Source organism: Strix aluco, chromosome 28 (genome assembly GCF_031877795.1).
Source record: "Strix aluco isolate bStrAlu1 chromosome 28, bStrAlu1.hap1, whole genome shotgun sequence".
NCBI lineage: Eukaryota > Metazoa > Chordata > Aves > Strigiformes > Strigidae > Strix > Strix aluco.
Window position 1 is genome coordinate 261,981 of NC_133958.1, and position 10,634 is coordinate 272,614.

Genomic DNA, 10,634 nt, shown 5'->3' on the forward strand with positions numbered 1-10,634 from the left:
GAGCCCCAGATTTTATGTTGTCCTGGAGAGCTTGCAGAGCACTGGGGAAAGGCAGGCAGAGAATTCCCTGATAGCACCTTCTCTGTGCCTGGGAAGCAGAAGTGTTCACATTGCTTCGCAGAATCGCTTTTGTGCAGAAAACAGTAACACTTGTTCAGAAGGAAAGAAAGCACAGAGCCCCAGATTTTATGTTGTCCTGGAGAGCTTGCAGAGCACTGGGGAAAGGCAGGCAGAGAATTCCCTGATAGCACCTTCTCTGTGCCTGTTCACATTGCTTCGCAAGAATCGCTTTTGTGCAGAAAACAGTAACACTTGTTCAGAAGGAAAGAAAGCACAGAGCCCCAGATTCTATGTTGTCCTGGAGAGCTTGCAGAGCACTGGGGAAAGGCAGGCAGAGAATTCCTTGCTAGCACCTTCGCTGTGCCTGGGAAGCAGAAGTGTTCACATTGCTTCGCAAGAATCGCTTTTGTGCAGAAAACAGTAACAGTTGTTCAGAAGGAAAGAAAGCACAGAGCCCCAGATTCTATGTTGTCCTGGAGAGCTTGCAGAGCACTGGGGAAAGGCAGGCAGAGAATTCCTTGCTAGCACCTTCTCTGTGCCTGGGAAGCAGAAGTGTTCACATTGCTTCGCAGAATCGCTTTTGTGCAGAAAACAGTAACACTTGTTCAGAAGGAAAGAAAGCACAGAGCCCCAGATTTTATGTTGTCCTGGAGAGCTTGCAGAGCACTGGGGAAAGGCAGGCAGAGAATTCCTTGCTAGCACCTTCTCTGTGCCTGTTCACATTGCTTCGCAGAATCGCTTTTGTGCAGAAAACACTAACACTTGTTCAGAACGAAAGAAAGCACAGAGCCCCAGATTCTATGTTGTCCTGGAGAGCTTGCAGAGCACTGGGGAAAGGCAGGCAGAGAATTCCCTGATAGCACCTTCTCTGTGCCTGGGAAGCAGAAGTGTTCACATTGCTTCGCAGAATCGCTTTTGTGCAGAAAACAGTAACACTTGTTCAGAAGGAAAGAAAGCACAGTGCCCCAGATTCTATGTTGTCCTGGAGAGCTTGCAGAGCACTGGGGAAAGGCAGGCAGAGAATTCCTTGCTAGCACCTTCTCTGTGCCTGGGAAGCAGAAGTGTTCACATTGCTTCGCAGAATCGCTTTTGTGCAGAAAACAGTAACACTTGTTCAGAAGGAAAGAAAGCACAGAGCCCCAGATTCTATGTTGTCCTGGAGAGCTTGCAGAGCACTGGGGAAAGGCAGGCAGAGAATTCCTTGCTAGCACCTTCTCTGTGCCTGGGAAGCAGAAGTGTTCATATTGCTTCGCAGAATCGCTTTTGTGCAGAAAACAGTAACACTTGTTCAGAACGAAAGAAAGCACAGAGCCCCAGATTTTATGTTGCCTTGGAGAGCTTGCAGAGCACTGGGGAAAGGCAGGCAGAGAATTCCCTGCTAGCACCTTCTCTGTGCCTGGGAAGCAGAAGTGTTCACATTGCTTCGCAGAATCGCTTTTGTGCAGAAAACAGTAACACTTGTTCAGAAGGAAAGAAAGCACAGAGCCCCAGATTTTATGTTGTCCTGGAGAGCTTGCAGAGCACTGGGGAAAGGCAGGCAGAGAATTCCCTGATAGCACCTTCTCTGTGCCTGTTCACATTGCTTCGCAGAATCGCTTTTGTGCAGAAAACAGTAACAGTTGTTCAGAAGGAAAGAAAGCACAGAGCCCCAGATTTTATGTTGTCCTGGAGAGCTTGCAGAGCACTGGGGAAAGGCAGGCAGAGAATTCCTTGCTAGCACCTTCTCTGTGCCTGGGAAGCAGAAGTGTTCACATTGCTTTGCAGAATCGCTTTTGTGCAGAAAACCGTAACACTTGTTCAGAAGGAAAGAAAGCACAGAGCCCCAGATTTGCTGTTGTCCTGGAGAGCTTGCAGAGCACTGGGGAAAGGCAGGCAGAGAATTCCCTGATAGCACCTTCTCTGTGCCTGGGAAGCAGAAGTGTTCACATTGCTTCGCAGAATCGCTTTTGTGCAGAAAACAGTAACACTTGTTCAGAACGAAAGAAAGCACAGAGCCCCAGATTTTATGTTGTCCTGGAGAGCTTGCAGAGCACTGGGGAAAGGCAGGCAGAGAATTCCTTGCTAGCACCTTCTCTGTGCCTGGGAAGCAGAAGTGTTCACATTGCTTCGCAGAATCGCTTTTGTGCAGAAAACATTAACACTTGTTCAGAAGGAAAGAAAGCACAGAGCCCCAGATTTTATGTTGTCCTGGAGAGCTTGCAGAGCACTGGGGAAAGGCAGGCAGAGAATTCCTTGCTAGCACCTTCTCTGTGCCTGTTCACATTGCTTCGCAGAATCGCTTTTGTGCAGAAAACAGTAACAGTTGTTCAGAAGGAAAGAAAGCACAGAGCCCCAGATTCTATGTTGTCCTGGAGAGCTTGCAGAGCACTGGGGAAAGGCAGGCAGAGAATTCCCTGCTAGCACCTTCTCTGTGCCTGGGAAGCAGAAGTGTTCACATTGCTTCGCAAGAATCGCTTTTGTGCAGAAAACAGTAACAGTTGTTCAGAACGAAAGAAAGCACAGAGCCCCAGATTCTATGTTGTCCTGGAGAGCTTGCAGAGCACTGGGGAAAGGCAGGCAGAGAATTCCCTGATAGCACCTTCTCTGTGCCTGGGAAGCAGAAGTGTTCACATTGCTTCGTAGAATCACTTTTGTGCGGAAAACACTAACACTTGTTCAGAAGGAAAGAAAGCACAGAGCCCCAGATTTTATGTTGTCCTGGAGAGCTTGCAGAGCACTGGGGAAAGGCAGGCAGAGAATTCCCTGATAGCACCTTCTCTGTGCCTGGGAAGCGGAAGTGTTCACATTGCTTCGCAGAATCGTTTTTGTGCAGAAAACAGTAACACTTGTTCAGAAGGAAAGAAAGCACAGAGCCCCAGATTCTATGTTGTCCTGGAGAGCTTGCAGAGCACTGGGGAAAGGCAGGCAGAGAATTCCCTGATAGAACCTTCTCTGTGCCTGGGAAGCACAAGTGTTCACATTGCTTCGCAGAATCGCTTTTGTGCGGAAAACAGTAACACTTGTTCAGAAGGAAAGAAAGCACAGAGCCCCAGATTTTATGTTGTCCTGGAGAGCTTGCAGAGCACTGGGGAAAGGCAGGCAGAGAATTCCCTGATAGCACCTTCTCTGTGCCTGTTCACATTGCTTCGCAGAATCGCTTTTGTGCAGAAAACAGTAACAGTTGTTCAGAACGAAAGAAAGCACAGAGCCCCAGATTTTATGTTGTCCTGGAGAGCTTGCAGAGCACTGGGGAAAGGCAGGCAGAGAATTCCCTGATAGCACCTTCTCTGTGCCTGGGAAGCAGAAGTGTTCACATTGCTTCGCGGAATCGCTTTTGTGCAGAAAACAGTAACACTTGTTCAGAAGGAAAGAAAGCACAGAGCCCCAGATTTTATGTTGTCCTGGAGAGCTTGCAGAGCACTGGGGAAAGGCAGGCAGAGAATTCCCTGATAGCACCTTCTCTGTGCCTGTTCACATTGCTTCGCAAGAATCGCTTTTGTGCAGAAAACAGTAACACTTGTTCAGAAGGAAAGAAAGCACAGAGCCCCAGATTTGCTGTTGTCCTGGAGAGCTTGCAGAGCACTGGGGAAAGGCAGGCAGAGAATTCCCTGATAGCACCTTCTCTGTGCCTGGGAAGCAGAAGTGTTCACATTGCTTCGCAAGAATCGCTTTTGTGCAGAAAACAGTAACACTTGTTCAGAACGAAAGAAAGCACAGAGCCCCAGATTCTATGTTGTCCTGGAGAGCTTGCAGAGCACTGGGGAAAGGCAGGCAGAGAATTCCCTGATAGCACCTTCTCTGTGCCTGTTCACATTGCTTCGCAAGAATCGCTTTTGTGCAGAAAACAGTAACACTTGTACAGAAGGAAAGAAAGCACAGAGCCCCAGAGTCTATGTTGTCCTGGAGAGCTTGCAGAGCACTGGGGAAAGGCAGGCAGAGAATTCCCTGCTAGCACCTCTCTGTGCCTGGGAAGCAGAAGTGTTCACATTGCTTCGCAAGAATCGCTTTTGTGCAGAAAACAGTAACAGTTGTTCAGAACGAAAGAAAGCACAGAGCCCCAGATTTTATGTTGTCCTGGAGAGCTTGCAGAGCACTGGGGAAAGGCAGGCAGAGAATTCCCTGATAGCACCTTCTCTGTGCCTGTTCACATTGCTTCGCAGAATCGCTTTTGTGCAGAAAACAGTAACACTTGTTCAGAAGGAAAGAAAGCACAGAGCCCCAGATTCTATGTTGTCCTGGAGAGCTTGCAGAGCACTGGGGAAAGGCAGGCAGAGAATTCCTTGCTAGCACCTTCTCTGTGCCTGGGAAGCAAAAGTGTTCACATTGCTTCGCAGAATCGCTTTTGTGCAGAAAACAGTAACACTTGTTCAGAAGGAAAGAAAGCACAGAGCCCCAGATTTTATGTTGCCCTGGAGAGCTTGCAGAGCACTGGGGAAAGGCAGGCAGAGAATTCCCTGCTAGCACCTTCTCTGTGCCTGGGAAGCAGAAGTGTTCACATTGCTTCGCAGAATCGCTTTTGTGCAGAAAACAGTAACACTTGTTCAGAACTAAAGAAAGCACAGAGCCCCAGATTCTATGTTGTCCTGGAGAGCTTGCAGAGCACTGGGGAAAGGCAGGCAGAGAATTCCCTGCTAGCACCTTCTCTGTGCCTGGGAAGCAGAAGTGTTCACATTGCTTCGCAAGAATCGCTTTTGTGCAGAAAACACTAACACTTGTTCAGAAGGAAAGAAAGCACAGAGCCCCAGATTCTATGTTGTCCTGGAGAGCTTGCAGAGCACTGGGGAAAGGCAGGCAGAGAATTCCCTGATAGCACCTTCTCTGTGCCTGGGAAGCAGTAGTGTTCACATTGCTTCGCAGAATCGCTTTTGTGCAGAAAACAGTAACAGTTGTTCAGAACGAAAGAAAGCACAGAGCCCCAGATTTTATGTTGTCCTGGAGAGCTTGCAGAGCACTGGGGAAAGGCAGGCAGAGAATTCCCTGATAGCACCTTCTCTGTGCCTGGGAAGCAGAAGTGTTCACATTGCTTCGCAGAATCGCTTTTGTGCAGAAAACAGTAACACTTGTTCAGAAGGAAAGAAAGCACAGAGCCCCAGATTTTATGTTGTCCTGGAGAGCTTGCAGAGCACTGGGGAAAGGCAGGCAGAGAATTCCCTGATAGCACCTTCTCTGTGCCTGTTCACATTGCTTCGCAAGAATCGCTTTTGTGCAGAAAACAGTAACACTTGTTCAGAAGGAAAGAAAGCACAGAGCCCCAGATTCTATGTTGTCCTGGAGAGCTTGCAGAGCACTGGGGAAAGGCAGGCAGAGAATTCCTTGCTAGCACCTTCGCTGTGCCTGGGAAGCAGAAGTGTTCACATTGCTTCGCAAGAATCGCTTTTGTGCAGAAAACAGTAACACTTGTTCAGAAGGAAAGAAAGCACAGAGCCCCAGATTTGCTGTTGTCCTGGAGAGCTTGCAGAGCACTGGGGAAAGGCAGGCAGAGAATTCGTTGCTAGCACCTTCTCTGTGCCTGGGAAGCAGAAGTGTTCACATTGCTTCGCAGAATCGCTTTTGTGCAGAAAACAGTAACACTTGTTCAGAAGGAAAGAAAGCACAGAGCCCCAGATTTTATGTTGTCCTGGAGAGCTTGCAGAGCACTGGGGAAAGGCAGGCAGAGAATTCCTTGCTAGCACCTTCTCTGTGCCTGTTCACATTGCTTCGCAGAATCGCTTTTGTGCAGAAAACACTAACACTTGTTCAGAACGAAAGAAAGCACAGAGCCCCAGATTCTATGTTGTCCTGGAGAGCTTGCAGAGCACTGGGGAAAGGCAGGCAGAGAATTCCCTGATAGCACCTTCTCTGTGCCTGGGAAGCAGAAGTGTTCACATTGCTTCGCAGAATCGCTTTTGTGCAGAAAACAGTAACACTTGTTCAGAAGGAAAGAAAGCACAGTGCCCCAGATTCTATGTTGTCCTGGAGAGCTTGCAGAGCACTGGGGAAAGGCAGGCAGAGAATTCCTTGCTAGCACCTTCTCTGTGCCTGGGAAGCAGAAGTGTTCACATTGCTTCGCAGAATCGCTTTTGTGCAGAAAACAGTAACACTTGTTCAGAAGGAAAGAAAGCACAGAGCCCCAGATTCTATGTTGTCCTGGAGAGCTTGCAGAGCACTGGGGAAAGGCAGGCAGAGAATTCCTTGCTAGCACCTTCTCTGTGCCTGGGAAGCAGAAGTGTTCATATTGCTTCGCAGAATCGCTTTTGTGCAGAAAACAGTAACACTTGTTCAGAACGAAAGAAAGCACAGAGCCCCAGATTTTATGTTGCCTTGGAGAGCTTGCAGAGCACTGGGGAAAGGCAGGCAGAGAATTCCTTGCTAGCACCTTCTCTGTGCCTGTTCACATTGCTTCGCAGAATCGCTTTTGTGCAGAAAACACTAACACTTGTTCAGAACGAAAGAAAGCACAGAGCCCCAGATTCTATGTTGTCCTGGAGAGCTTGCAGAGCACTGGGGAAAGGCAGGCAGAGAATTCCCTGATAGCACCTTCTCTGTGCCTGGGAAGCAGAAGTGTTCACATTGCTTCGCAGAATCGCTTTTGTGCAGAAAACAGTAACACTTGTTCAGAAGGAAAGAAAGCACAGTGCCCCAGATTCTATGTTGTCCTGGAGAGCTTGCAGAGCACTGGGGAAAGGCAGGCAGAGAATTCCTTGCTAGCACCTTCTCTGTGCCTGGGAAGCAGAAGTGTTCACATTGCTTCGCAGAATCGCTTTTGTGCAGAAAACAGTAACACTTGTTCAGAAGGAAAGAAAGCACAGAGCCCCAGATTCTATGTTGTCCTGGAGAGCTTGCAGAGCACTGGGGAAAGGCAGGCAGAGAATTCCTTGCTAGCACCTTCTCTGTGCCTGGGAAGCAGAAGTGTTCATATTGCTTCGCAGAATCGCTTTTGTGCAGAAAACAGTAACACTTGTTCAGAAGGAAAGAAAGCACAGAGCCCCAGATTTTATGTTGTCCTGGAGAGCTTGCAGAGCACTGGGGAAAGGCAGGCAGAGAATTCCCTGATAGCACCTTCTCTGTGCCTGTTCACATTGCTTCGCAGAATCGCTTTTGTGCAGAAAACAGTAACAGTTGTTCAGAAGGAAAGAAAGCACAGAGCCCCAGATTTTATGTTGTCCTGGAGAGCTTGCAGAGCACTGGGGAAAGGCAGGCAGAGAATTCCTTGCTAGCACCTTCTCTGTGCCTGGGAAGCAGAAGTGTTCACATTGCTTTGCAGAATCGCTTTTGTGCAGAAAACCGTAACACTTGTTCAGAAGGAAAGAAAGCACAGAGCCCCAGATTTGCTGTTGTCCTGGAGAGCTTGCAGAGCACTGGGGAAAGGCAGGCAGAGAATTCCCTGATAGCACCTTCTCTGTGCCTGGGAAGCAGAAGTGTTCACATTGCTTCGCAGAATCGCTTTTGTGCAGAAAACAGTAACACTTGTTCAGAACGAAAGAAAGCACAGAGCCCCAGATTTTATGTTGTCCTGGAGAGCTTGCAGAGCACTGGGGAAAGGCAGGCAGAGAATTCCTTGCTAGCACCTTCTCTGTGCCTGGGAAGCAGAAGTGTTCACATTGCTTCGCAGAATCGCTTTTGTGCAGAAAACATTAACACTTGTTCAGAAGGAAAGAAAGCACAGAGCCCCAGATTTTATGTTGTCCTGGAGAGCTTGCAGAGCACTGGGGAAAGGCAGGCAGAGAATTCCTTGCTAGCACCTTCTCTGTGCCTGTTCACATTGCTTCGCAGAATCGCTTTTGTGCAGAAAACAGTAACAGTTGTTCAGAAGGAAAGAAAGCACAGAGCCCCAGATTCTATGTTGTCCTGGAGAGCTTGCAGAGCACTGGGGAAAGGCAGGCAGAGAATTCCCTGATAGCACCTTCTCTGTGCCTGGGAAGCAGAAGTGTTCACATTGCTTCGCAAGAATCGCTTTTGTGCAGAAAACAGTAACAGTTGTTCAGAACGAAAGAAAGCACAGAGCCCCAGATTCTATGTTGTCCTGGAGAGCTTGCAGAGCACTGGGGAAAGGCAGGCAGAGAATTCCCTGATAGCACCTTCTCTGTGCCTGGGAAGCAGAAGTGTTCACATTGCTTCGTAGAATCACTTTTGTGCGGAAAACACTAACACTTGTTCAGAAGGAAAGAAAGCACAGAGCCCCAGATTTTATGTTGTCCTGGAGAGCTTGCAGAGCACTGGGGAAAGGCAGGCAGAGAATTCCCTGATAGCACCTTCTCTGTGCCTGGGAAGCGGAAGTGTTCACATTGCTTCGCAGAATCGTTTTTGTGCAGAAAACAGTAACACTTGTTCAGAAGGAAAGAAAGCACAGAGCCCCAGATTCTATGTTGTCCTGGAGAGCTTGCAGAGCACTGGGGAAAGGCAGGCAGAGAATTCCCTGATAGAACCTTCTCTGTGCCTGGGAAGCACAAGTGTTCACATTGCTTCGCAGAATCGCTTTTGTGCGGAAAACAGTAACACTTGTTCAGAAGGAAAGAAAGCACAGAGCCCCAGATTTTATGTTGTCCTGGAGAGCTTGCAGAGCACTGGGGAAAGGCAGGCAGAGAATTCCCTGATAGCACCTTCTCTGTGCCTGTTCACATTGCTTCGCAGAATCGCTTTTGTGCAGAAAACAGTAACAGTTGTTCAGAACGAAAGAAAGCACAGAGCCCCAGATTTTATGTTGTCCTGGAGAGCTTGCAGAGCACTGGGGAAAGGAAGGCAGAGAATTCCCTGATAGCACCTTCTCTGTGCCTGGGAAGCAGAAGTGTTCACATTGCTTCGCGGAATCGCTTTTGTGCAGAAAACAGTAACACTTGTTCAGAAGGAAAGAAAGCACAGAGCCCCAGATTTTATGTTGTCCTGGAGAGCTTGCAGAGCACTGGGGAAAGGCAGGCAGAGAATTCCCTGATAGCACCTTCTCTGTGCCTGTTCACATTGCTTCGCAAGAATCGCTTTTGTGCAGAAAACAGTAACACTTGTTCAGAAGGAAAGAAAGCACAGAGCCCCAGATTTGCTGTTGTCCTGGAGAGCTTGCAGAGCACTGGGGAAAGGCAGGCAGAGAATTCCCTGATAGCACCTTCTCTGTGCCTGGGAAGCAGAAGTGTTCACATTGCTTCGCAAGAATCGCTTTTGTGCAGAAAACAGTAACACTTGTTCAGAAGGAAAGAAAGCACAGAGCCCCAGATTCTATGTTGTCCTGGAGAGCTTGCAGAGCACTGGGGAAAGGCAGGCAGAGAATTCCCTGATAGCACCTTCTCTGTGCCTGTTCACATTGCTTCGCAAGAATCGCTTTTGTGCAGAAAACAGTAACACTTGTACAGAAGGAAAGAAAGCACAGAGCCCCAGAGTCTATGTTGTCCTGGAGAGCTTGCAGAGCACTGGGGAAAGGCAGGCAGAGAATTCCCTGCTAGCACCTCTCTGTGCCTGGGAAGCAGAAGTGTTCACATTGCTTCGCAAGAATCGCTTTTGTGCAGAAAACAGTAACACTTGTTCAGAAGGAAAGAAAGCACAGAGCCCCAGATTTTATGTTGTCCTGGAGAGCTTGCAGAGCACTGGGGAATGGCAGGCAGAGAATTCCTTGCTAGCACCTTCTCTGTGCCTGGGAAGCAGAAGTGTTCACATTGCTTCGCAGAATCGCTTTTGTGCAGAAAACAGTAACACTAGTTCAGAAGGAAAGAAAGCACAGAGCCCCAGATTCTATGTTGTCCTGGAGAGCTTGCAGAGCACTGGGGAAAGGCAGGCAGAGAATTCCCTGCTAGCACCTTCTCTGTGCCTGTTCACATTGCTTCGCAGAATCGCTTTTGTGCAGAAAACAGTAACACTTGTTCAGAAGGAAAGAAAGCACAGAGCCCCAGATTTGCTGTTGTCCTGGAGAGCTTGCAGAGCACTGGGGAAAGGCAGGCAGAGAATTCCCTGATAGCACCTTCTCTGTGCCTGGGAAGCAGAAGTGTTCACATTCCTTCGCAAGAATCGCTTTTGTGCAGAAAACAGTAACACTTGTTCAGAAGGAAAGAAAGCACAGAGCCCCAGATTCTATGTTGTCCTGGAGAGCTTGCAGAGCACTGGGGAAAGGCAGGCAGAGAATTCCTTGCTAGCACCTTCTCTGTGCCTGGGAAGCAGAAGTGTTCACATTGCTTCGCAGAATCGCTTTTGTGCAGAAAACAGTAACACTTGTTCAGAAGGAAAGAAAGCACAGAGCCCCAGATTCTATGTTGTCCTGGAGAGCTTGCAGAGCACTGGGGAAAGGCAGGCAGAGAATTCCCTGATAGCACCTTCTCTGTGCCTGTTCACATTGCTTCGCAGAATCGGTTTTGTGCAGAAAACAGTAACACTTGTACAGAAGGAAAGAAAGCACAGAGCCCCAGAGTCTATGTTGTCCTGGAGAGCTTGCAGAGCACTGGGGAAAGGCAGGCAGAGAATTCCCTGCTAGCACCTCTCTGTGCCTGGGAAGCAGAAGTGTTCACATTGCTTCGCAAGAATCGCTTTTGTGCAGAAAACAGTAACACTTGTTCAGAAGGAAAGAAAGCACAGAGCCCCAGATTTTATGTTGTCCTGGAGAGCTTGCAGAGCACTGGGGAATGGCAGGCAGAGAATTC